This window comes from Scophthalmus maximus, chromosome 2 (genome assembly GCF_022379125.1).
Source record: "Scophthalmus maximus strain ysfricsl-2021 chromosome 2, ASM2237912v1, whole genome shotgun sequence".
Classification (NCBI taxonomy): Eukaryota; Metazoa; Chordata; class Actinopteri; order Pleuronectiformes; family Scophthalmidae; genus Scophthalmus; species Scophthalmus maximus.
This window is the reverse complement of record NC_061516.1, coordinates 13,483,034-13,509,976: the sequence shown is the minus strand read 5'-3', so window position 1 is coordinate 13,509,976 and position 26,943 is coordinate 13,483,034. Positions and strand designations below refer to the sequence as shown.

At 43.3% G+C, this 26,943-nt stretch overlaps 1 protein-coding gene across 15 annotated transcripts in view; it reads right to left on the bottom strand.

The window, feature by feature from the left end:
* msi2b (musashi RNA-binding protein 2b) overlaps window positions 1-26,943 on the bottom strand; it is a 250,506-nt gene that overhangs the window by 117,114 nt on the left and 106,449 nt on the right. The gene's annotated exons all lie outside the window — the stretch shown is intronic.

Below are 26,943 nucleotides of genomic sequence, written 5' to 3'. Positions count from 1 at the left end.
GATTCGTGGGCTTTAAGCAACCTTAGTGGTTTAAGTCTTTGTTTGAAAAAAAATATGGCAAATATGCGGGAGAAAATGAATAATAATGACAAGCGGTGGAAAAAAAGAAGGAGAATTGTGGCGACAATATGTTTATTTTGATGAACACCGATGTCCGGTCTTGGGGAAAGTGACAGATAGACACATTCCACTAAGCGAGCGTGAGAATGAAGAAAAAAAGAGATCCTTCCTCATCTCGCAGCCGCATCGGCAACAGCCTCTCCCATAATATCATCCCTCATCATGTCCGATAACGCCACACGCAGACAGACAGCATTTCTTTCCTTCGCATATCCCCGCAAAACAGATCTCCTATACTCACTCCACTGCCTATAACTCGGAGGGAATGTTTACCAAAAACAGAGTGAGGCATGCTCATTTAGTCTTGTGGTTTCTGTCTTGGGAGAAAACAAATAATAATAATAATAGAAGAGGGACATAAGAGTAGAGAGCAGCAGCTGACAGAAACAAAGAGGGGACACTCTGCACCATTTTCTCCCTGGTTATGGTCTCTAGGTAAGTGTAACGGTGCACCGAGGAGGCTTGATGCTGTGCGGGGGGGTGCACACAAGCATGTGTCTGTGTTTTTCATAGGAGGGTGACAAAGCATCGGGAGGAGATGGGAAGAGACAAGAATAGGGGGTCTCACTCAAGCTGAACTGTCTGATTGGATAAAGAGAAGTGCCTGGCAGCCAGGCAGACTAGTACTGGCACACGGCTCATGCCACCCTCCTGCCACACATTTGGCACACAAGACGTTGGCACAGCTCGCAGGGCCCAGTAATTCATTGCATGGCTTACAGGACACATGCAGCACTTTTCCCCCTCCAAAAAATGTTTATATATATATATATATATATATATAAAATATTATATTATATTATAAGCCAGATATAGCCAGCGGCAGTCACCTGGATTTGAAGAAACACATACAATACATGGTACACCTAGATTCAACTGGGTTGCGAGCTGGGGACCAGGGGGAGGTGCTGCTGCTGCTGCTGCTGCTGCTGCTTAACAATGTGAGCTAAAATCTATCATCACAAACTTTGTTCTTTTCACTTTTTAATTCAGAGTAAAGATGGAAACAAACTGCATTCCATGAACATTTTTTTTCTATCTTGCAACATGTCATGTAACATTTGTACATGCCATTCCACTATAAACATGCACAGGATGCTGTTGTGTTTGTTGTTACACAGATCATTGACGTTCTTATTTTGGTTTTTTTTAATGTTACGATTCCTCCTGTGTTCATTAATCAGGAGGTTTTTAATCGGGAGTCAAATTATCCATAGAGGATAAATGGACTGGGTTATTAAAACCAGTAAAAACACAGAAATAAAGCAGTTTCACATAAAAAAATTTAAAAAATTAAAAAATCTGTGTTTCTTCAGGGCTTTTGGGCGGGTGCAAGTTGTCAGGAGCGGCTCTTTGCTCAGCTTGTTTCTCAGATAACTTATGATCGACTGACGACTGAAATAGGGGTCGACCGATTATTGACATCGGTATCTGCTGATTTTCCGCTAAGATAATTTCTTTATAAAATGCGCTACTTTGTCTCTGATGCAGTCACAGTCACTACTCTCTGAATTTCAGCAATGTCCCTTCCATGTTGGTTTATTTGTTCAACTTCATAATAATAATGCTGCTGACAGCTCCCTGCACTTTTTGTGTTACGGTCATGTTGAAAAGTTCTGTGAATCAAGGCATTGCAACAAAGTTTTGTGTCAAGAGTTTGTATTATTAAATTTTTTACTGCAGACAAATATTGGCTTATCGGCCTCTTAGATTAGTAGTAATCAATATCGGTATCGGCCCTGAAAAAGCCATATTGGTCGACCCCTAGACTGAAATCTTTTATTCAGTTAAAGGTTTTAGTTATCAGGTTGTATGTTTGTTAAAAAAAGTGACGTGATTCGAAATGGCAAGCAAGTAGTCGGCTGGAAATGTTTTACGTGTGATCACAGTATTTTCACCTCTTACAAGAGTGCACAAAACTCAGAACCAGAAGTGGGTGGAGAATCCCAGACTACAGGGGGATGGAGGTTAATTATAATACCACCTTATCCCAAAGAGTATGTAATAGGGAGTACTGTATAGTGTGACACGTGTGACTGAGCTGTGCATTTTAATTTGTGTTTAACTGGCAGGAATTGCTCCGTCAATTGTCCTGAATAAACAACTCACCTAAAGCATCACTTACTCATGCCCATACGAGGAGGACAAATTAAAGAAGGCAGTCTGTGTGAAGTTTAACAGTAAAACAAAAACTGAATTGTCAAATGTGGGAATGAATGCAAAAGGCCTACAACTGCAGTTTGCACGTCAGTGAGACCACTACAAAGGTGTTTGTTTCCTCTTGACGCAGCAGACACGTTTGCTGTGTCTCTGCAAAACAAAGAAAAGAAAAAGAGGGTGCAATCTGATGCCTGCATGGTGGAGAAAACATATTAAAAAAAAAAAGGTGCCGAGCAATATCACCGGCGGCAACAGTTTTATAAACAGACATTTATGATGTCACATAACCTAACCTCCATCTCAGGCCACGGCATCTAATGAAAATCGCATTAAAGTGACAAGAAGTAGGATAACTGGGATTTGTTGTGCGGGGGGTTGTGATTTCATTGTCCGAGTATGAAGAACACAGAGACACTTTTGGATTGTTTTCTCTGCAGTAAGACGACCGCATTGTCACATTCAGTACCTCGTCAGATAATTATACTGTCCTGGAAGGAAATTAGATGAGAACATTTTAATTCAAATCTTTTTCTTTCTTTTTTTTTTTTTTGCTGGAATTTGACTCAGAACACCAGGAACGCTTTAAAATGTCTCCACATTTGACAGCGTGAAAGATTCACTGCGGACCAAAGATGGAACGGCGTGTTAACCAACCATGGTAAACATTCCGTTTGACAAGTGTGGTTGACAGCTTGGGATCCTTTACTCCGGGGACAGAAATTGATGGCGTATGTGTAGACTGAACTGTGTAGACTTTTTTTCACCGTTGACTCAAAGAAATGGTGGCGGCGCACTCAAACACAACCGTCACGACATCTGTCGTTGAGAAACAATCCGACCAAGTTCCTCCATGTGATTTGGTGCCGAGATGAAACGCGACACGATTCACTGTAACTGGTGCCCAACGAGTTTGTTTGGTTAGGCAGTTCACTGTAATCGCTTGATTTGTTGTCATTGCTGCTATCAAAGTCAAATGGCCCGAGCTGCTTTCAGTCTGGACGTTTTCCTTCCTTCACTTTTCCTGCCAGGCCCTGTGGTAAAAAAAATATCTGAAAAAAAGCCAGAGTGAACCCATCATGTGAGAATACAGCAGGAAAACCTCTGGCAGATTCATGGTGAGTGAGTGGTGTGAAAGAAATCTTTTCAGACGCTACGTAGCCTTCATCTCTATTTTTCCTATTACCCCCTGACCTAGATTGACTGATGTTGTTGGCAAAATATGCAGACGTCAGCGCCTCGCGCACTGTCCAAGGACAGGACAGGACAAGGTGGCCTGAGGGACGCTGGGACGCGCCTCAAGGTGGAGACATTAGTTCATCATCAGGTAAATATGTGACCCACCCAGCGGGTGTGAAACACTGCTATTTCCTTTCTCTCTGCTCATTTGATCATTCATGCTCTTGACTTTGCTGTTTTTATTCGGCAAGTTGCCACCACAGTGGAGGGGAGGCTCTTACCCCCCTCGCCTGAATGTGCCAGACGCGTTCCTGCTGCGATGAACGGCAAACTCCGGAAAGCATCCGGACCCGAGTTATCCGGAAATATTCAGTTAGAGTTCATGTCTGAAAACAGCCCGAGTGTCCACCTGAGATCGGCCAGGTACGCGTGATGAAAACAGCCCTCACATCATTATCAGCCATCAACCGCCGCCGAGTAGAGTGCCACTGTAAAGCCATTCACAGTGTGACAGCGGCAAGATCGCTGCTTTGTAAATATGAAGAGAGGTCTGTTAATGGAAGTGCATTATGTAATGTAAATGCTCGAACGGCGTTGTTGTGACATTATTAGTGGGCGACCATCCTGTCGGCGAGACCCGCACAACAAAGAGCACAAATTCACAGTGCGGCTCTGACGGGCACTTTAACAAAGGTGCACATCATGTGAGGGTCACACTCCAGCAGGTCATACAATACAGTATTGCCTCCCTCTCTCCCTCTCCCTCAGTCTGGCTCTCTCACTCTTTGCCACTTGCGGAGTCTATAGAACCATCTCCCGTGCTTCAGGGCTTTTCAATGCAGTTATTCGAGCAGAACACAACTGTGTGCCTCCATCTGATAGAAGGTTAAGGACCTCTTCACTGCTCACAAAAAAAGCCCACCACACAGAGGTGAAGCCGGGCTCACCTCAGGGAAGAAATCTTTCTCTGTCCTCCTCCTCCACCTCTTTCACTCTTCCTTTTTTTCTCCCGGCTCGGTGAAAAGAAAGGGTTCAAAGGATAATGGCTGTCTTATCACTATGTAAAAGGGGAATGGGAACTCCAGCGAAGTGCCCTGCCTTTTGTGGCGGGGAAGAAAAGAGCAAAAGTCTATTTCGCCGTGGTATATTCACTGGAAGAGTCCACGGCCACTTAAAAAGGAGAAGGCTGGTGGAAGACAGTTGGGGGGCAGGAGGCCGGGCAGCTCCTTAACTAGACCTGCAGCAAACACATCTGAACCAAACGACCTGCTCTCAAAAAAAGGGGAGGCTGACAGGATATATTGGGTATGTGAACTGTTGGCTTTTCAGGCAATTTAACTCTTAATCGCAGTTCAGAAGGCAGTGATTTGAAACTGGTCTCCTTCTGTGTTATGATCCCATTCTGTACATCACAATTTGACTCAGCAGGTGTACGTTTGAAATAATACATCTTTTAAATGGATATATAATAAGACGACATCCCCACTCTTCTACAGGGTGGAAGAAAACAAATACTAAACATTCATCCAAAACAGAGACAAAAAAATTATGGGAATTATTGAACTGAACAAATTTGCCAAATGAAACAAGACAAAACAATATTTCTAGATTTACACCTGTCTGAGACGCGTTCACAAGAGCAGGCAAATCTCCAGGACTCGCTTTCCTGCTGTATTCTCACATGGGCTCACTGGGGACACTCTCCGGGAATTTTGCTGGCAGGAAAAGTTCAGGACAGTGTCAGGAGCAACATTTGAGGACGTAAGCTTTCTCACACACAGCCCCTCCAAAGAAGGTCAGTAAAATGTCCGGACTTCAGCGCATGTCTGAAAGCAGCATAATTGAAACTTTTAGTAAAGGGGCAGAAGTGTGTGTTGTGGGAGTAGAGTATACTATATTATACTTCAGACTGTCTTTATACTGTCTTGGTATCTAGTCCATTTCCATTTGTGTCTGTGAAGTTTCTTTTTCCCCTGTGTCTTGTTGTTGGTCTTTTTGACCTTTTCTTGTGTTTCCCCGCCTTTGTAAATGTCTACACCTGTCCCTAATGCGTTTCATCTGTGTTCCATTATCGCTGCATTGGGTACATTTGTTGTGGTGTAACATATGACGACATTAGAAAGTAATGGGGCCGAGTGGCACCAGATGAACCATTTGACGCAACGTGAACACGTGTGCACATTTTATTTCCTATGTGCTTGTGTCACAAGCCGAACATTACCTGAGAGAAAAGACGACAGCATGAGGTCGGTCAACTCAAAAGCAACGGGACAGTGAAGCTGGACATGGCCATCTCCACAATCTCTAATCCTGTTCCTGTCAAATGCCATGAGACCGAACTGCACACCAGCAAACCCCCTTTGTCTGTTCAACCCCGTATGTTTGAGCAGCCTCGGAGAAATACATAATAATTCGGAAAGAAAAAGACTGTTGAATGATGAATTATGTATCAAAGGACGAAGGCATCAATAAAGGCTAATGTGCTCTGTTTCTGGACAGAAAAACAGCAGAGGTGCCGGGTGACGGGGGGGAGATTTAAGAGCGGGAGAAATGAATTATGACAGCGATTTAGATAGGTGTCAAATGTGCATTTACATTCAGCCCACGGCTTAAGGCTAGCAGAGAAGCGTACGTGCAATTTGGGGGTGACACTGATATAGATCACATCTGATGCCAAAGGAACGGAGACATGAACCACAGATAGTGACCTGGGACCGGTTGTGCCGGTCCGCTTGTGGAGGCTTTGGGCTCCGTTTCTGACCCAGCAGGGCTTTTGTATTTAGGGCAGAGACTTGTGTCTTGCCTTCGTCGCTTTCATCCATTACATTTGCTGCGAACTTCACTTTTACCAAAGTGGAAAGAAAAACACTGTGTGCACGTTTATTATCAGACAATTTTGGTGTCAGTTTTGGTATGGAGGATCACTGGGTTTCCCGCTCGGCCTGCCAGCACCGAGGTCTGCGCTATTTGCATGGCTTCGCCGAATGATGTTAAAATGAGCCGATCATTTTCAAAAAGCTCACAAACGACTGTTGTCAATATGTGGCTAATTCAGCTTAAACAAAATCCCGGGGTGCAAAACCTCAAGTAGAAAAAAATGGCTTATATTTCTAAGTCCATCTACACGACTGTGGCATGAATTATAGTCATCCGAATGACAATTATGCACAATGACACGTGAAAATGGCGCTGGGCTGTGAGATACTCCGTCGGTGCATGGTGGCAAAAGCTTTGTCCAACTGAAATGACAACATCACAATTAACAGTTGTTGTACTGCGCTACTGGAGCATACCTCCAGCGTAACGTTAAGTTCCATCATGGTGCGGGGAGAAGACCACACTTGTCAAGATTAGACAATTCAACTTTGTTAAATTAAAAATCGAGGAGCAGGATTGCGCATACCGATTAACATCTCGTTGAGTACTTTGTCCAGTCAATAGACTCATTAGACTTCCCTTTTCAAAACGTGGCTTCAATATGATGTATAGAGGAAATAACCAGACAGGTGTGAGCTGTCTGGGATTTGGCCAGCAGCTGGTTCTTGGGGAACCCTGCCAAATATGTAGATGCGCCGACGTACAGAAAACATGCAGCAGGACTGAGATTTCTTCATTACCAAAATTGTTACACATATTTGGCAAATGACTCGTCGAATCCCACATTGGATACATGTATGGAAATGTTTAAAGGGGATCTTTGGCTATTATGAGCTTTTGTGAGGGAAACCGGAAAGAAAAAAAAATCGGGGTTTTTGGCTCAGCCCAGGCTCCGTAAATCGAAAACAGAAAAATGGTGCGCACCGCACCACACCACAATGCGAGTGCAGTAAGAGTAAAAATCACTCGTCGACACCTTGGGAGACGTGCTAGCTTGTGGCACTGCAACTCTCTGGTTTTGAACCAGTGGTTAGTGCGTTGGACTCAGATACCCGAGGTCGCGGGTTCGCGGCCCGGCCAGAGCATTAAAATCCCAACTACAACAACAAAGAGAGAGACAAGCTTTGTTTCCAAAATCGCTTAATGCCCCTTTAAGTAGTGACCAATGTTTGACTGAGCATACCACTGATTCCTGTCCTGTCCGGGGGCAGCAGGCTGCAGCTGAACCCTCCCCCATAGCCTCGTGTGGAGGAGGTACAGGGGGGTAAAAGAAAAAAATTGTAAAAAAAAATCCCTACAGAGATCAATGACTTATCGCATTATTATCACCATTACCATTATGACGGATGAGGGTCACAGTCAAGGAGAAATCTCAGCTGGCACTGCCCCTTCATCAACACCCCCTTTTTGCAGTGCAGAGCATCTAATATTCTATTACAATGATGGCAATTAACGGAGAAATGATAGCGACCCAGTGACAATGGACAAATTTGTGACAACCCGTTCAATTGTTCTTTTGTGGAGGAAATCTATATCATTGTCTGGGAACGTTGCGCTGCAATGTGCTGCATCCACGCTTGAGTGCTTTTACAAGTGGTGGTTTAACAAGGAGCAGGGGGCAAAATTTTAGCTCCCTATAAGCTCTTGCAATTACACAAGGGGGCAAAAGGGACACTGTTCTTAAGCATGAGCCTAGATGGATGAGCCTCTTCTTTTCCTTCCTTTTTTTTTCCAGCTCCACAGCAGAGGCCAAGCCAGCTGTGTTTAATCTGGAACACAACCTCTTTCTTTCCCAAAAGGAATATTCCTTATTATAATAGATGAGTGGCACCCCTCAGCAGAAGTGATAAAAATGCACGGCGAGAGGGCGTGTTTAGAACACACACACACACACACACACACACACACACACACACACACACACACACACACACACACACACACACACACACACACACACACACACACACACACACACACACACACACACACACACACACACACACACACACACACACACACACACACAGACAGAAAAAGGCAGGGTGAAGAGGCACTTATCTGCTCTCTTTTCTTTTCTACCCGTATTCCCTTTATTGTTCTTTGTGCATATGTCTATTTCATAGTTTCTTCTAGCAAAAACCAGAATCTTCATTATGGTTTATTACCACTTTTTTTCTTCTTCTATTAATGTCAATTTGCATTCTGATTGGAAAAGCAATGTTAAGTTTTCTATTACATTTTTGGACTTTCGGAGACAAAGACACCCCAGAATTACAAAATGGTATTTCTGTCTTAACATGTCACATATTGTATATAATCACATTATCCAGACCTGCCAACCCTGGAGTGTCACCTTGTCAAAATTCTGACTGAACACATTGCTCCCTCAAAATATCTAATACCAAACATGAGCACGTTAGTTCCATTAAGAGTAATTTCCTGAATATGAAGCTAGTATTGCCATTTCTGTTGTAATTCTATCCCTTTTCTGTCTTGACAGGACTGAAACATTGCTCTGAAAAAGGCAAGCCATTCAATATCCCGGTATTACCCGCTGATCCTTGATGACCGGTATTAATATCAGTATTGCAGACTGTGCAGAATGCATGGTGGGGACATCTGGAGAAGCAGAGGTACGGCCATCTCTCGGGTAACTTTCTAGGGATTTCTGTGGCACACTCAGCTAATTTTCCTTTTTTTTGATTTTTCCGACGAGGTGGGGGGGGGGGGGGGGGGGGGGGGTTTCGGGGGCTTGATCTGCTCGGCTCATTATAACTCCATTTGCAGAATCTAAGTGACTGGTAAGCTAGCTTGCCAATAATGTAATGTTAGGGTTATGTTAACTTAATTCACAATCTCAACCCCAAAGGACGTTCGTCGGCCAGCTGGAGCGAGGAGGGGGGGCGATGGATACACAGTCAGGGTCAAACGTGTTGCTGCGGACTTGCACATCCTATAGCTATTATCTGTTGAAACGAAATTACACGTGGCAACATCCCCGCTTGTGAAGGTCTTTTTATTCGTAAGTGGGGGAAGGCAAGAGGAACAAATCTGTCCCTATGATTTGTTGAACTCTGAACTCTCAATTCTTCTTCCTTTTTGCTTTTCTGCAGGATGCACAGATGGTGAAACTTATAAGTCTGCTTTTGCATACAGTACTTGCGAGTGACAAATTATGTACCGGCGTACTCTGATGTCAAAATGCGCACAGGTTGGCAGGTATCGCTATGAATGAAGCCTACTGTATGGCAACGCGGGGAATAAGCTAGGAGGGTGCATGCACACAATTCATCTATTTTTTATACCTAATTACCAAAAAATGATAGCGACAGAAGAATGTGATTCAAGTGTTTTTCAGCAGTCCTCCGACAGAAATTATTGTGTATGTAATTATTAATGATATACACCACGGGCTGAATGTCAACACTTATTCCAGTAACGTTCCTTCATGTTGACATTAACAAAATGGCTTGAGAGGAACACTTGAGGAAGACAATTCCTCATATCTGTCAGGATTACATATTTATGAGGTCCCCTGCTCGGCATCCAAGGAGGTCGCTATGGTGATACAAACTGATGTATATTCGGGGACTGAACTTTGTGTGTCAGAGAACGCCTCAGAGCATCGTTGAAATGGTTAGCACAGATCGGCGCACGGCGCTCGGTGCAGCTCTCAGATCGGCAAATACACAATTAAAAAGGCAGTCATGCTGAGGCCACTCTAATCAATGTACTGTTACAAAGAAATGCAATGAAGGGATGATGGAGTGATGCCTTCAGGACGCCGCCGTATTGTTAGGGCAGAGCGTAACACTGTTGTGGCAAAACAATATATTATTAGCACGTCTATTGCTGGCCGAGCCAGCCTGAAAAAAAGAAAAGAAAAAGAAATGTTCTTGTAAACAAACCATATATCAGTTTAATACCATTTTATGTCTGCTGTCCTCTTAGGTAATGCCAATTATGCGTTTAACAAATGTAATGCTGTCAACTGGGGAGTCTTGTTTATCTTACCGTTTTCTTACTTTGAGGTAAGATGACAATTACAGTAAGGTGGATGCTGTCCTGTTCCATCCTTCGAATCAGACATCCGTATTACAGTGCATATTGTATAATGTCAGAAGAAGCCTGGAGCTTTTATACAGCATGGAAATCCAGCCCCGGACAGCTTTGCAACTGGGCTTAGACGTGATATATTGCTCATTTGAAAACTGCCACTTTGACCCTTTTAACAAAACAGAAAATCATCTGTAAGGTGCTTCCTTTCCTTATATGAATGGGACTTCAGTATGTTGTTATGTCTGGCCTTGCGTTTGGCCTCACAGAGGCATGTCCACACAGTTAAGCTCAGTATGCTTGAGGAAGTAGGCCTTGGCCTCGTCCATCAATCTGCCTGTCTTCCTTTGCCAAGCTGCAGGGAACTACCCATTATGGAGTCATTTTATTAATAGGGCCCCTTTCCTCTCCGCCACACTCTTGCCGAATGCCTCCTCATTCTGTCAGAATGGAGTATGCCTGCGAGCTACCTCCATGAAACTGCTGCACCGAGGCCCTCCCTCATTCTCCCATGTGAAAGCGCAGGCTGGGAAATATTGTGCTTTCAAGCTAAAATAGTATTTGGAGAGGTGAGCAATCCCTAAGCCCTAGAGCAAACAGTTTAACATTGAGGACTTATTTAAAAGGATGTCCTCCCTCCTGGAAAGCCAATCAGATTTCTGTTTTAGTACACACACACACACACACACACACACACACACACACTGAGGGAGGGCTAGGAAGGGGTTTGTTTAAATGGGCAAATGGGTTGAACATGTTAGGAGGTTGCAGAGGATGAATAGGATTACACTGGAATACTCATCGTGGGTCAAGGTACATGACTTGTATTAGACACGTTGCCCTTGTAAATTTAGAATAAGTTCATTAACATCTAATAATTCCCATTTTATGATGTGATTCTTTGGAATTGAAATGTCCTCACAAGTCAAGAACTCTTCCACTGTCTCCGGTCGTTGGAGATGCCTCTACAGTTTCAATTGCTAAAGCAGTAAAAAATTTAAATGGTAATTTCTGCTGACTGAAACAAGAACCTAGTAGAACCGCCATAGATACATACCCCACTCATTTAAAGCCATTGAAATCTCCTGTGTCTACATACAATAAATTACAAAAACAAATGATTTCTACCTGTTTGCTCAGGGAAAGGCAAACTCATTGTTTATAAGCTTTACAATTTTTTTAATCCAACATGCTGAGAATGACAGTTTTGGGTGAGTCATTGATACGGCTCAGTGACTCCCTGAAAAACTGTCTTGAGAAGTTGTACCGTTTTCTCACAGACTCACACGTCTGCCCATCTGTAGACATCTTTTGCTCTTCATATATTTGTCTGCAAAGTGATATTGCTGATATTGAAAGACAAGTATTAATATTATATACTGAGACTAACACTGATAATACTAATAGCCAAATATTACCAGTGTATGTATTATCACTAATTGCCAACACTAATACGTATCACAAATGATTAATGCTAGTATTATTAATTATTAAGTACCCCTACACATTTTTTGGCAAATAGGCACCTTCACACTATCATCCTTACTTGTAAGATAGGATCTTAAATACATGCAGTTATTCAATTGCATTAAATCATTTTAAATGCATTTTGGTGATTTGGCTTTTGAAATTGATCATCTTAAATACAACTTGGCAATTTTGAAAAGACACATGCAACATGTCGACCACACAGGGAGGAACGAAAAAACATGCTCAGGTTCCATCAGCTTCCTATTGAAATGAGAAGCCCCTTTTCCTGAATAGCAAAATATACAGACACGCAGTTGTGAAATACCGGCTTTTCTCTTCAGGGTCAAGGAGCCACTAGCTAGAAAATTAACCCAGTCTGAAAAAAGAGCAAGCCGTCCCCTAGTGTCTTTGCTCTTTTCCACGTGTGAATCTAAGAGATGGCCTTGAATTAGGGAGGTCGATATCAGCTCCTTTGTTGCTGATTTGAATACTCAGGAGCGCGAAGGGCCCCTCGCTGCACCTCTGCGGCTGCCTGAGCTTTAACTTAATGACACAGCTAGTAATACGTCTGAATAACCATCTCCAAAATAAAAATTTAATAACAGACCTTCTGTATTCATGAATCCGTGAGGTGCGCTCACTGGCAGTGTGCTCTAATGTGCACGGGTCCGGTGAACATAAATCTCTCTCCGGAGACAAGGTGTGTATTATGTACTTTGATATCAATAGGTGAACAAGAGGGATAAAATGAGCTGCTAGTATGAGCTGAATAACGTTCATTCTGCTCACAATGGCCACCGTCCCTAATACCTGCAGTGTTTTACTTAGATTAGGGCTTAAGCTTTTTTTTAAAAGGCCATTTCAATAATTTGACATTTCTCCACAGAATGAGCACCGATAAAAACTTTTTTTTTTCCTTTTTTGTGTGTGTGCTCCTTTTCATGCAAAACACTTTCATCTGTCATTTCGTGATAGCCCGTCTCTCTTTGTCAGCATAAATACGGGAGCCCCCATTTGAATACGGTTACACATCCCTCTATTTATTAAAGCTTGGATTAACATGACAGGAAGTTTTGTCTGGGGGCTCTTTAAGATGGCTCAGAGAGGCAATCTGGTGACAGTAATAGGATCCAGCTAATATACTTGACTGATGCTCCTTTCCCAGTGTTATAAAGCAGAACAATGGGAGTGGGGTACTGGGAGTGAATGCATTGTGTTTTTGTAGTGGTGTGTGTACGTGCATGTGTGGCTGGATGAGGGTGCGCTAATCAGCCAGACTACCATCACTTAGCAAATTTAAGAAAGGGCAGATGAAATAAAAGAAAATACTAAAGGTCACGGAGCAATTCCATCGGGACAACTGTGCCACAATTAACTGAACAGACAAAGGTGCTGACATTAGTGAGAGCTATAATCATGTTTTAACTCCAGTCGCTGTGAGTTTATAGAGATCTGTTAAAGGTTGGCTTTAAGATGGACACCTTTGAAGCAGTGGTGGAGCGGAGGACTATGAACAAACTGTTATCCATCATGGATAACCCGGACCATCCTCTCCACCTCACACTGGACTAATTAATGGTTTAATTTTGTTTTCAATCAAAAAAGATAAGCATTTGTTGGTAACAGCTTCTTGATGTGAGGAATTTATATTTTTTCCATGTCCTAAAATAATGGTATATTAAAATATATTTTGGTCTATTTAAGTCTGTGGGTCGGATAAAATGAAGGCATCTTGTTACTGTTTGTTTTTTTCAATTAATTGTCAAACTTTTTTCACATTTTATGCTTGAGGAATAAATAAGACATGTGACAGTCATAGTTTGCCTTGTGTTAAACCCTTAACATGTATTTCACGTTTTTCATATTTGGCAGCCCCTGCAACAAATTCCACTATGCTCCATGACTTTTTTGTTTTTTCAGTGGTTAAATCCAGTGCTGTCAATATCAGTATGCCGAGGGGCGCTCGCTTGTAGACATTTCCATATGTCAGATAGTCGCTCTGGATGGACTGTGTGTGTAAGTGAATGTGTGTGCGTAAGCCGGGTGAGCGGATCAAACACACATCTGTTTGAGAGATAGAGGGGAATGTGTTTCTCCCCCAAACCTCTCAATACTAATTAACAATCCACTGATAGTGGCCAAATACCAACTGTCATTAGCGCCCAAAACAACACAAGCACACAGATGTAGACGTGCACACACTCAAACACAGATGCTGTTCAGTCGCCCCCACCAGACCACCACAAGCCATCTGCGGATAAGACACATAAATACAATGTTCTCTATTCCCACTCACTGCTCCCCAAGAACCTGCAGCAAAAAACGACTGAGCTAAAAATTAACCTGTGTGCAGTAACATGAAATAACCTGACTTAAATCATAACATGTCATCAACTAAATGGGAATCTGATCTGTAATGTATAAGATCTGATAGTATAAGCTATATGCCTGTTAAACAGACTGCTCGCACTTGCATGCTTTGGACGATTTAGACATGAATGACAACCTCAATTCTCGGGTAGCCGGACCTCTGACATCTCCACTGATAGTGCCATTTGCGTGCTCTCATGCGATGTGCTCGGTAAAAGCATCTGACAGCTATCTTTGATTTTACTTAGCGAGGATTTCAGCGATGTCTGTATGTGGAAGGGTATGCCGCCCACTCTCTCGGCCTCTCGCGCAGTTTCATATCCGCCCGTATCCGTCATCCCGCCCGGTGACGGGGTCAGAGAGTATGAGCAAAGTGGTGAGAGGTGTGACACTGTGAGCAGATGAGGGTGTCCCAGTGTGGAGGCCCCCAGCATGACACCCATCACGGCTACGCAGACAGCCACCGGTTGCTCCGAATAATGCCACCCACGCTGGCTCCAGCAGGGAGGCAGGAAGCCAATGGACCACTAGTAAAAAGGTCGGCAATTCAGTCCTGCAATTGGTAATCAAACTCAATGTCCATTAAAATATATTCGAAAACATTCGAAATATTCAAAATTCCTACAAAGCACACACCCTGCTAGCAAATGCATTTGCTTTATACACCTCAACGCCAGGGGAGGGGGACATTTCTCCAACTATGCATGGCTTGCAAAGACAGCAATTCCTAATTTTGCAGTAATACCACAAACAACAATGGTGAATTGGAAATGTCTTGTGGTATCCTTCATTGTTTTGTTTTTTTCAATATCAATTCTACTTTGTCCGGTTCTAGCATCTCCAACGCGGCAACAAGGCCCCTTTGTAAATTCCCTTCTGAATTAGGTTTCAGCTTCTTAGCTATTTGAAGAGAGGGGGTTTTCTTGTGTGATCTTGTGAACGCTCAAAAGAGCTACACAAGCACATCTGTCCTTGGAACAAATCCAGTTTCACATGGCTCAAGTTAGGTAAGCTACCTCAAGGTGGGCCCTTTCCCTACACGACCCCTGGCTTGTCTTTGACTTTAACAAAAAAAGTTTTTGCATTATTGTTGGAGAGCGAAAACCATTGAATTCTGCATCTACTTGTAAGCGATGACACGCAACAGATGTGTGCGTTTGCTTTATCTGTTTAGGTTTTTTTATCCAGTAAAAAAACCCGCTGCCATGAGAAAATTTTACATTTCTGAGTTGCTTTTTTTGTATTGTCTTGGGGACTGAATCCAATTGGCTTGCAGGTCGTATACGGCCCACATGCCAGAGGCTCCCCCACCCCTGCTCCGCACTGTAATATTTGTCTGCATGCTGTACCGTGTTTAATAGGTGCCTGTGCTCATGAATGACGACAGCGAAGGGGAATGAATCAATGCAAAACTTTTTTCATGAAAGCCAGAGTGGAGCCTCGTCTTGTTTGTCTTGTTTTTCCCTCCCCCTGTGCAGCCTCCCTGCCGCCATCTCACGACAGCATCTCTCCATCTCTCACAGCCCTCTGATCTCTGTGTCAACAGGCGACACCAGAATCTCACACTAACTCAGCGTGCATCAGCCCATCTGCAAGGCAATACCGGCTGGAAAATGCATTTAGCACAGACTCTGGCTACGATTAATGGCACAGTTAGCGGGTACTGTAAGTGCTGATGTCTTTTCACCTGACAAGGTACCACTTGACGGGTGCCTTCTCCAGCAATAAAGACAGCGAGAGAACCCTTCTGCAGATATTCTCCACGAAAGCTGGGAATTTACAAGCAGCATGGTGAGGGATCAAAGCTGCTGCTGACAGACTCTGCAAACGCAAAGATTTACTCATCAAGAATTGTCGCAACGCTTTGTCAGCGGCCTCCCGTCTTGCTGTGGGCCCGCAGCGATGAGGGTTTATTAGTTGTCAGTGGGTCAGGTGGGAGGCTGCGCGGTTGTCCAGCTCAGGTCTAAACTCAAACAGAGGTTGCAATGACAGGATCCGGAGCACGCTGCGGATCCTCGGTGGAATTCAAATGCCAATCCCCCTGCCCAGCGCCATCTCCCCTCTCCCCTCTCCCTCTGTCTCCCCACCCAACCACCCCCCCTCTCTCGTTTGTCTCCCTCTCTCCCCCCTCCCTTTCTCCCCCAGTGTTTGTCAGGGTTGGTGATTAGCTGTCACCCTCTGCAGAAGCAGATAACACCCCACACAGCCTGTTTCCCCTCTGGGAGCATGCACACACGTAAAAAAAAAAAAACAGGAAAAACACACAAACAAATACACAAGTGTGTGCACACGCATGCAAACTGAAGACACTCTAAAATTCTGTCAAATGCGGTCAAAAAGGAAGAGTTCCTCACGTTTTTTGAATGCATTTACGGACACTTCAATCGCACTCAACCGAACGGGCTGTGTAGCAACTCTGGGGATCATCTATATTTTATCAGTTCCGATGTTGATTAATGTTAGGGCTGGGCCCATATCTCTGAGTCGATACTATCACAATACTGGTGCTGATTCAATATGATTTTTTTTTAACACTAAACCATGGGAAGAAAGTTGGATCAAACACTTAGTAGTGACTATGCATATCACGAGTCTGTGCATATTATGAGTCATATTCCATGCACATCACAGGCCAGTCAAGACTTTATGAGTTTTATTTTCAGCAGCATCACTGCTATGAACCTCTCTGCACGGTCTTTAAGCCTTGCTAATGAAAAATCTGGCATTAGGATTACCACTCAAAAGGACCAGTAGGCCATTGGCCAATTCAACGGTCCCCTACCTGTTAGTTCAATAAAGAGCTGCTGCGGCTGTGATAATGTTCAATTAACTACTGTTATAATCCAGTTAAACAAGGTGCTATTTTAATTTGTGTAAAACAGAACTGGTATAGTACAGTTCAATAAAGTCATATTATGATGAGGTTGAATACAGTTAAATTACGTACTGTTATGATTAAATGAATCACATTGAAACCATTGGTGCTTTTATTCTGAAGCAGCCAGCTCGTCGTGATCGTTCATATAGTTGGTGTGTACTTGAAACTACAATTGTCATGACGGTCTTTCTGGTGAAAAGGCAAAAGTACTCTTTTTTCATTTCATTCATTAAATTAATTCATTTTTGTTTACTCGAGTCGGACACACTAACATTGACACGTTTGGAGGCAGAAGGACTTGGCATTCATTTTTACAATGAAGTCACTAACATAATTTAGCTAAATTTCCTTTTACTGTACTACTGAAGTTCCTAGTGAAGCTACTGTACACCTCGATTCATAATCCCCATGTCCGTGTGGCTGTTAACCGTACATGTGGACTGTGGGCGGCTGCCTGTCTAGCCTCTTTAACCCCTGTTAATATTATTTACGTGACATCAGTGATAATTTGTGTCAGAAATTCCAAAGAGACATCATGCCCGGGAAGCACAGCCTCAAAGATACAGTGAAACACGCCCCTCGGTCTATCCCTCTTTCATTATCGCAAGCTATTTTCATTACACTCTCTGGTCTACTTGTGTCAGAGTGTACTTTGGCTAAAAGCTTAAAAGCCAAGTAGCTCATTAGCTGCTCTCATCCAATTCCATCTAGCGCGCGGCCTCTTCCTGATTCAGGCGACTTTCACCACTTTAATATTAGACAAAAGAGAGACAGGTGTACTGTATCGGGATGTTCTCCGGTTTAATGTTTAATGAAGCCGCGGTTCAAGCTTCTGGCCTAAATGTCCACTGGGGGGCACTTTTTTTTTTTGCAACGCGAACCACAAAAAGGCCCATTGCTCCGCTCAAAAGATAATGTAACCTGACATTTCATAAACAAAACGAGCAATGACCTGCATTTAAAATGACCTAAATATTGAAAAAACAACGCTCGAGGAGCACTTTCATGAGCACAGCGCGAACTTCCTCCTCACTCATCTCATTCCCGCACTTATAGACGACTTCTCACACACAAGTCGCTCGGATTTATTATTTTTTTTGAGGAATCATCAAAACAGACAGAATCCACAGGAAACAGAGAGGTGCCAACAAAATGTGCTGAGTCTGACAGACCCTCATGCATGTAGTATTTACAAACTGAAGGTGCTCCGTTGCTATTTTCGAACCGCGCGTGCAGTTACTCCAGAAGACTCGTCTCCATCTTGGTGACAGATGATGTATTAGTTGGACAGGGTGTGAAGGGATGTTTTGAGTAGTTCAGTTTTTTTTTTTTGGTTTTTTTTGGGGGGTGTGGCCTTCAATAAAAATGAAGAATTGAAGCAAAGCTTATCTGTCCATTTCCCACTGTGTAGTTATTGTTACAAAAGTGTACGACGACATTTTAAAGATTTTTTCAGAAGAATATTTAGCAAGCAGCACGCAATTTCAAAATTACAGGTCCTTGCATTGTTTGAACGCAAAGCTGCTTTTGGTCTGAACGTCACAAAGATGGCGAATGAAAAAAACCTTCAATTTATATCTACTAAAGCCCGACAGATCTATAGGTTGGCTCATAATATCATTCGATATTAGGCTTTCAAAGACATATAGGTATCAGCGCTTGTGTATACAATTTTTTGAAATAAACCAATACGTATATATATATATATATATATATACACAGTATATATATATTTATGCCAATGAACAGGTACCGAAAATTTTGTTCTCCCTAATATCAATATCGGCATCGGCACCCAAAAATCCATATCGGTCACGCTCTAATATCTACACATGGAAGACACATGGATACCACTCAATGCAAGTTTCATAATACCCCTGTCTATTTCAAGCTATTTAGGTTTCATCATTTAGAATTTATAAAGGTCCAATTTTACATCATGCAGCTGGGTGAGGTCAAAGATTACTTCTTTTTTTTTTAAATGGGAAGCAACAACACAGAGTGGGTGCACAATTATTTTCAAACATTCTTCTGTATTCTGGATATGTTAATGCTGCAGAGCTTGCGAACACAACTAGCAGCCAGATCCATTCACAAAAGCCTCCCTGTGATACCTCTGGTGAACCCAGCAGCATCCTTTTTATTATTTAATAGAAAACACGACAACTCTGATTTAACAACAAAGCGAAAAATAATCCTGGCACAGAGCACAATTCAACATTAGTCATGTAATGAATTGTTTGATCGAGAGGTCGGGGAATGTGGCGCCTCTGCCCAGTTCGCGGTGGAGCTTTCCATCCCCATCCAACAAGCAATATCACAGGGTTTAACCCAAAATTAATACGGCAGGATAGGATCACCTTGTCTCCTTCTCCCTCGTATCTCCTCGGCTGTCACGATACAAAGAAGGATTGAAATGTCGCAGATAAATATATGGTGTGGCTTTATCTGCTGCCCCTAAGCAGCTTTGCTCAAAGGGAAGCTCAAACAATGTTGGCTAATCATAACATTTTCAAGACTGAATGTGTCATCTTGAAATTGTCAAGAACAAGAGGCGATTTCCTCGGAGACGACGGCGCCGTAATGGATGCACAATGGAGAAGTAGGGTGCAGGGGAAGGGTGAGACAGCAATGAGACAGAGAGAGAGAGATCGCACAGAGAGCGCAATAAAGACAGCAAGACAAATACAGACAAAGAAAGATGTATGAGATCGTGCCCCTGCCTCTGTGTACATATGGCGAAACGTGCTGGAGCAGAGAAAGACCAACACATTGAGATAAGCCCCTTTGCTCAGGCTTCCTTTTAAGGGTGATTTGGCAGCTCGGCCTCATGTCGTGTTGGCAGGCGGCAACGTATGCCCCCAATCATCTGCTGATCGCTGAATTACTGCACGCCTTTTTTTTTTCTCCCCCTTTTCTTTTCCATTTAACGCCATTGGATGATTTGCGGAGGTACTTGGAACACATACGACGGGGAACAAACAACATCACATTCATCACTGGCATAAAGCTGACCGGTTTTACAGGCAGGTATTCAGCTTTATTGGCGGAGTTAATCAAACTCAAACGAAACAAGCCCAACTACGCCGTCACTTTCTCATTACGGCTGAATTATGTATAGTTTTCATGGTAACACTAAGCCGTAATCAGTCTGGTCTCATCATCAAATTTCTCTATGCCCCGGAGAGCGCGTCCCAGAGCTTGTTGCATCCCCGTCCCACCGCTCCGTCTCAGCGTATCACAGGACGTGATGCATTTGCCCTGTTCGGTAACTACGTCAATGAAATTACTATACAGTCAGCAGGCTATATTTAAAGAGGATGCACTGTATAACAGAAGCAGCTCCACAGGAGTGTCTCCACCAGTCTGCCCGAAAAAACAACAACATGAATTTTCAGTGCCAGTGTACTTGTTTAGCTACCATCTTATCCACATACAGTATGAACCAGCAAGAATCCATTTTTATGACGCGTTTTAAAAATGCCTATAAGCTCGGAAACCGGTTGATGTTTCCTTTCAATTACTTGCTTGCAACAAGTTCTGATCACATGCCAACCAAGGCCACCAACGCGTTGCCTGAACAATACGTAACGACGGGGAATACGCACTCCAGGGATACGAATGAAGTGTGACTGTGACCAGACAGGAAAATAATCTACGTAATCCAAATCGAAGCCCTGAAGGCTTTTATAGATCGTCGGCATAGATTTTCTCTCTGTCTCCATTTTTACCTGGCTTAGGTGTAATTCAACTCAATTAAATCAACGCACGAGCGCAGGAGGTCGCAGAGAAAGCAATCATTCATCTTCGCGGCTAGCCACTTCATCTGAGCAGAATAAATAAATGAATGAATGGCCGCTACTCTTGCTCTTTCTCCATAGACACCATTAGGCCACTCAATATGGTTGCGGCGATGCCCGCTCTGTTATAATTACTCCAGTTGACACCTAACAAACAGCTCTTTATGGATGCCGTGGCCTCACGATGACTTTAACAAATCTGGTCATTTTGCTGTAGCTGTTGAGCGTGAGTGTGTAATAAGTATTACATTTTTCCGCCTTTCCACCCATTAATTAGATGGTGATGTAGGGACGTCCTGATTTTGCGAAGTGGCTGCTGTCCTGAGATCAACATTTTGTATAGAGTTAGGGTCAGGGATGGGGTTAGGGTTGCTCTCTGGGATGACATCTCCAATACTGATTGGCCAAAGCAGTTGTTGCCCCATGAACCTCATATTGTTGGTCTCAGGTCAACAGCCACTTGGCAAAATCAGGACGTGCAGTTGTGAGATGCTTCTACATTAGAGAGAGAAAAAAAAAAAAAAAAGTTTAAAATACTTATCTTTTAACATGCAGTGTGAAAGCAGGGGGGGAAAAAAGTTATCCCTGATACAGAAAAGCAGCCCGAGGTAAATCTGTTATCTACACTACACACCACAGCTTTAATGTACGACAATCAGCACAACAATCAACGCTACCAAAACAGCTATAAGGGATTGTCCTTGACCGAATGGCTGTGATTGCCACAAAAAAAAAATCTCTCCCTCATCATGACTACATCAGGCAACTGCTAACACATACACACACACACACAGAACCATCGCACAGATACATATTTCATGAGCTATGGTAAACACATTTCTCTCACCAGTGCCAATCTAGCATTGAATAATACATTCATAGCGGATCGGCTAATGAATTGAGAGCTTTCCCGAGTGAAAAGAAGAAAGCAAATAACCAATACTCAAAGTAGAAATAGAATTAATGAGCGTTTCTGAACGCTCTCGCGTGCTCGGTCGTGAACGCTGCTCAATGGCCATTTCTGTCCCCCCTCCCTAACCTTTGTCTCTGGTCAAAGTTGCACATTAATGGATGCAGGAGAGGTTTCATAGTCTTCTCTATGATAGTGGGTTTCACAGATGTGTAAATGATGCGACGTGAGACGCTGTGAGTGAGGCTTTGATCTGCCATTCGGCAAGCCAGGTTCGACATCAAAAGGCGAGGAAATCCTGAGCTCAGACAAGCCTCATGTAATCTAGGAGAACCTCTCTCTATGTCTGATCCTCCTCCGCTCTGCTGGCCGTCTTGGCAACCAGTCCAGCTGCCCACACGTAGACGTGCCCCGTTGGCAAGATCATGGAGCCTCCTCTTCCCAGACATTATGTACAATTCCCAGCAAAAATGTTGGGCTACCTTGGTCAAATTACAGATTTTGTTGATTTTCGAGGTGAGAAGTAAATACAACCCCTGCACACAACAGAAAATAAGACCCTTCCAAATGATGATGCACTCTTATTATAAAATGTCTGAAAAGTAATTGTGACGGTTTATTAGCACCGTCGCATCACAGGAATAAGGTTCTGGGTTCAAACCCGACAGCCACCCCGGGGCCTTTCTGTGTGGACTTTGCATGTTCTCCTTGTGTCTGTGTGGGTTTTTCTCCCAGCTCTCCGACTTCCTCCAGTCTTAAGACATGCAACTAAGGTTAACAGGCGAACCCTAAATTGCCTGTAGTATGTAAATAAAAGAGTGAATGGTTGTTTGTCTTTGAGACCTGGAGCCAATCCCTTGAGTAAAGATGGATGGATTGATGGACGGATGTGGCAGTTTTCTATATGTGAAACTGAAATCTTTAAACCCTTCCACTTGTAAAACATTAACTCATGACTGTCATTGACCAAAAAAGTAAAAACAATGAAAACAGCTGATAACATGTTCCATAGTTCCTCCAAACACCTGACGGAGGATGTAAAAATGAAGCTGACTGATGCCTACAAAGCCAGTGAGGCTATATAAACGCACCCGAGTGTTTCAAGCTAGAAACTTCCACCGTGTGAAATGTCACTAAGAAATTCCAGCTAAGAGGAACTGTGGAAGTGAAGCCAAGATGTGGAAAAACAAGAAAACTTTCAGATAGGACTGCACGTCTGCAAAGGGATGTTCCTAAGTACTGTCCTGCATTTACCACCATTATTTTCAAGTTAATGAAATAAAAAGCAATGGAGCATTCACATTTTAGTGTCTGCTTGCTGCAGGGGTTGTATTCACTTCTTTTTCCCTTCAACTTCAATATGTTCTTTGCGTCGGGATGCCCAAATGTTTGCATTCAACTGTGTGGTGCAACCGAAAAACTGTGCATTAAAATGCTCATTTTACAGTGAATGTAGCACATGGAAGTTAGATAACAGAGTGAAACTCAAATGCCTGTAAACACACACATTCAAGCCATCTCCCTCTACGACTCTATCTATTCCATTGTTATAATGCTGCTCTTGCATCCTCTCAGGACAAGTCTGACTTTGCACACCAAAAATATCACAACAATATTACCAATCCGCTGATTCCTCAACTCTGTTAAATAGGCCATTATGCAAATACAGTGTCAAAACAACAGGACGGAACAATCAATAGGGCAAACTTTGTGTTTAAGGTGTAATTCAATTATGATTCTGACTGAACCTCTTGTACCCTATAGGCTGTTTAATCCAACAAACGACATAGAAATTAAATTAACTGGATCCCATAGTAAACTGTATCAAACAGGGTCAACGCTGAGTCGGACCAAATACTTTTTTGGAGGAATAGGCACCCACCTGGAAATGCTTGGCCCTGTGATGCCTATGCACCTGCAAGGGGAGCCTCAGGAAAGTTGCCTACATATCCCAACACTGACAGATATTTAATTTTCTTGCCTGGTATCACTTACTGAAACTGTGCTTCTTTCACTTTTGATATTTTTTGCCTTTATTTGATGAAATACAGTAGAGGCAGACAGGAGATGTGATAAGAATGATAGAATGACACGGGAATGAGATGTGACAAAGGCCCAGATTCAAACAAGGACATTGCGGTTAAGTGGTACACATCTCAGATTACCAGGCCCCAATAAATTCTGTTGTCTAACTCTGACTAAAATAAATGCTACAACTGCAGCTGTACACCATCTACCTAAAAACAAAACCCCTTTCCTCCGGGGACATTATGTCTAATACCACAAAAAATGACATCCGACATCAGACTCAGATTTGTGGGCTTAAAAAAAAGCTGAGTCATATTTTAAACTTGGAAAGTTAACTCACTTAAAAGCTCCACTGCATTTCTCTCTCTGCCACACTGTGCGCCTCCACAGGGGGCACGAAAGGGAGCCGGAGTGTCTGCTGAGAATTCAACTGGCCCAACCTCGCCCAACCCACTGCGCCACATCTTCGACACAAGAGTGAGTGAGAGGGCAGAGGAAAGTATTTTGGGAAAATGAGCAATTTCATAGATGCACACCCACCCTGATCAACACGACCATAACCCTATGGAGAGGGTGCGCGCAGCGGAGGTGAGAGGTGGAGGCCGCACGTCCGTCAGCTGCACAAACACCTTCATTAAGGTGGGAGGAAATGACAACCTCCAGGTGAACGGCGGCGTGTCTCATGGCAGAGCCGGGGCAGTGTAGACAAAAGAGCGAGCTGCGGTCAGCGAGCAGACCGGCGGTGTCGCAAGCCTCCGTAGGTGTCTGACGAAATTAATTAGGAGAGTGAAAGGGGAAAATGTCTGTCAGATCCCGGTTCACGCTGTGAAAAATACCTCCCCCTGCTGTGATATATTGATTGCCATTAAATGTTCCAGCTGCCACTCCATAAATATTAATAATTCAAGTCTGGCAACTATATTGTGAATTTCTAGTTGTTGTTTGTCTTCTTCACCTAAATAACAGCTTACTAAAGGGACATTATTAAAGGGGCAGTACGCGATTCTGCAAAAAAGCTTGTCTCTCTCTTTGTTGTTGTTGTGATTTTACTGCTCTGGCCGGGCCATGAACCCCGGTCCCCCGGTATGGGAGTCCGACGCACTAACCACAAGGCCAGAACCGCGGAGTTGCATCCATTGGCACGTATCTTAGCGTGTCGACGAGTGATGTTTAAAAACTGCACTCGCAGTTGTGTGATGCAGTCCGCACCATTTTTTTTTTACGATTTACAGAGCCTTGGCTGGGCCGAATACACAGATTTTTTTTTCAGCGAACACACAAAAGGGACAGATAACGGATGGTGCAGAAATATTCGCTGATTTTTGCAAAATGGGTATTTCTTTAGAATCGCTTACTGACCCTTTAAGCACACGACTTAAAAGACAATCGCAGAAAAAGATAAATAAACCCAACGCTTAGCCCTTTTGTTTTTTTAAACTCACGGTGTACTAGAGAGTCTGTGATAATTCATTGGCTACCGTTTTGAGAGGACAGGCACTCCGTCCAAACAGGCTTGAGGGAGAAGATGGGGGTGGACTTCAGAACTCATTCACTGGTCACTAAGCATATAGTAGTATTCAGACAGCTTTAGCATAATACCACAGCTTAATGCGTGTTGGCTAATTTGCCAACAGGCTTGATGCGAACAATCTCTCTGCATGTTCTGGTTGGGCGCGTGGCCTGATGGGATGGCACACCATTAGCCCAGTCAGACTGCAGGGCCCCGCTGTTAACATTACTATGTGTATCGGAGCATGAAAAAGTGAAGGAGGGCTTCATCGCGCCAAATTCGTGAGCTTTCCCAGCACGTCGTGGTCAATGTGATAACACAGATACAAGGCAATCAATATTTGTTAAAAAAAAGAGAGAGAAAAATGGCCTCGCAATTAGAGCTATTGGGTATTAGTATTTTCATAACACCCTTATTATATATTCACGTTCTCTATCAGGGTTGGTAATCACTTGTCTCAAACAGTTTAATTACGGCTTGGCAATGACTACTTAACGTGATTAGATGTTATACCTTATTGTTGCGTGTGGCATATTACATCAATTATATTAAGAGTTATTATTTTCATGAGGGTGCAGTGCATGCGTGTGATACAGGATGCATGCGAGAGCTGAGTGACAGGGACTTCTTAAAGACTTAATTTTACAAATAAAGTAATCAATATAAGCTACTGCACATCAAGTCTCACCACACAGTGAGCTGTAAGGTCTTTTGCATAATTGCAATAAAAAAAGTGTATTGGCCTGACTGATTGAATTCAGTCTTGGTAATTGCAGCATAAACAATGCAGTTGACTGTCACAGCTACTGTGCCACTATGCTGTCAACAATCCAGATATTTTTCTGGCGTCTACCAGCGTATCATGCAGATCCACAGCCCGCCGTGTAATGAGTATAATTACATGGTGCGCATGTGTTACCTGTGGGGTAACACGCAGACACGTATGCTCTCGCACACACATGGAACACAACACATATTTTTCCATCCCTATGACCTGCCACTCAAAATCAGCCCCGATGGAAAAGACGCCCGGCTTCTCCACGCGTCCCCGTCTCCAACATCCAGTGGGTATTCTCCTCTCTTCCTCCTCCCAAAAAAGCAGACAGTCAAATATTAAACTTGCATCATTTCTGATAACCAAATAAATCCCTGTTGATGCTGCTGTCCATCAATATGACCACCCACATTTGCAGCCGACCCCCACATTCCATGATCTTGCCCTCCGAACGCCTCCCTCCATTCTTTCTCTCGCCCCAGTTCCTCTCCCTGTCTACCAGGAGAAGCTCTGCACGCTTACAGGCAAAGTCGGTGTCTATCTCTTCTCTCCCTTGTGCTTTCCATATCCAGTACACTGCTCCCATTCCTCACTGTTGTGTCTTGTACCACATCTAAGGCGTATCCGAGTTGTAAATAGAGTGGAGCTTAAATGACAACAGCCTTGCTATTGTAGGGATTTAGGGAGGGGGGGGGGGAAAGGAGCTGATTTGTGTGAAAGACTGCTGGCGAAGATAAAATGTTAGGCTTTGGATCTAAATTCCACATGAATGCCTTTCTCTTTAGTGTGCATTATGACGCCAATGGACCA